The following is a 1,570-nucleotide window of genomic DNA, read 5'->3' as shown; positions in this document are numbered from 1 at the left end:
CCATTAATTTCAGTAATGCAAATTAAAAGGTGAAACTGATATATGAGACAGATGCATTACATGCAAAGCGAGATAAGTCAAGCCTTAATTTGTTATAATTGTGTTGATCATGGCGTACAGCTCATGAAAACCCCAAATCCACAATCCCAGAAAATTAGAATATTACATGGAACCAAGAAGACAAGGATTGAAGAATAGAACAATATCGGACCTCTGAAAAGTATACAGTGTACTGTGCTTGATTGGCCAGCAAACTCGCCTGACCTGAACCCCATAGAGAATCTATGGGGCATTGCCAAGAGAAGGATGAGAGACATGAGACCAAACAATGCAGAATTGCTGAAGGCCGCTAATGAAGCATCCTGGTCTTCCATAACACCTCATCAGTGCCACAGGCTGATAGCATCCATGCCACGCCGCATTGAGGCAGTAATTGCTGCAAAAGGGGCCCAAACCAAGTACTGAATACATATGCATGCTTATACTTTTCAGAGGTCCGATATTGTTCTATTCTTCAATCCTTGTCTTATTGGTTCCATGTAATATTCTAATTTTCTGAGATTGTGGATTTGGGGTTTTCATGAGCTGTACGCCGTGATCATCACAATTATAACAAATTAAGGCTTGACTTATCTTGCTTTGCATGTAATGCGTCTGTCTCATATATCAGTTTCACCTTTTAATTTGCATTACTGAAATTAATGGACTTTTGCACGATATTCTAATTTTCTGAGTTTCACCTGTACATACCTGTAGCTGCTCTGATGCAAAAGCATTTACTCTAATGCAAAAGCAGCAGCCTTGTAGGTTCCAATGATGCCCAGTGATTTTTAATGTTTTCTATGCTGCCTGTCCTTGAGCTGTGAATCGGAGTGAGCACTACGACCCCAGCAGTTCCTCTTGTAAAAATATTGGAAGCACTTTATTCCACAGTTATTGCCACAGAATACTAGTTGTGTCTCAAATTATATATCCTTCCTCACCAGTTGGTCAAAATGCCCTCATTTCTGAAGGGGGCAGGGGGAGATCTTCAACTGAAAGCCATTCAGTCATATGCAGTGTTAATGTCTTTTGCATAATAGGATTTTAGCCATCTGAACACCATTACTTCCTCCTAATGCATTTTCTACAGCTGCTTTTTTTCCAAACTTCCCTTTCCTCCTCATAATTCCCTAGTGTTGAGCAGGGAGCTCTTCATTGATGACAGAAGATGTTTTCAAATGTTTGTGTGTACATTATTCACGTATGGTAGAAGTTTATGTCCTAGCTGTTTTCCACAGTTATAACATACCTGGAGGAAATTGACTACTACGTTAATACTTTTTATGAAACAATTTTATAAGGCCGGCACTTGTTTGTAACATCATACCAGAGCTCCAAGTACTATGGGCTACTTTGATGTATTGGTCTCCCGAAGAGGTTTTGATTGCTTTTGTTGGAACCACTCGATTCTAACAATACTTGTATTGGCCCAGCCCTTCCCTCCTATGGTAGCTCAGTAGGACAGTGTGTCCTAATTGGTTTCTAACAGTTTTATAACGATCCAGCAGTTCTATATGAATAACAGAGA

Source organism: Hemicordylus capensis, chromosome 3 (assembly GCF_027244095.1).
Source record: "Hemicordylus capensis ecotype Gifberg chromosome 3, rHemCap1.1.pri, whole genome shotgun sequence".
Taxonomy (NCBI): domain Eukaryota; kingdom Metazoa; phylum Chordata; class Lepidosauria; order Squamata; family Cordylidae; genus Hemicordylus; species Hemicordylus capensis.
The sequence above is the reverse complement of the archived record's forward strand: the minus strand, read 5'-3'. Positions refer to the sequence as shown.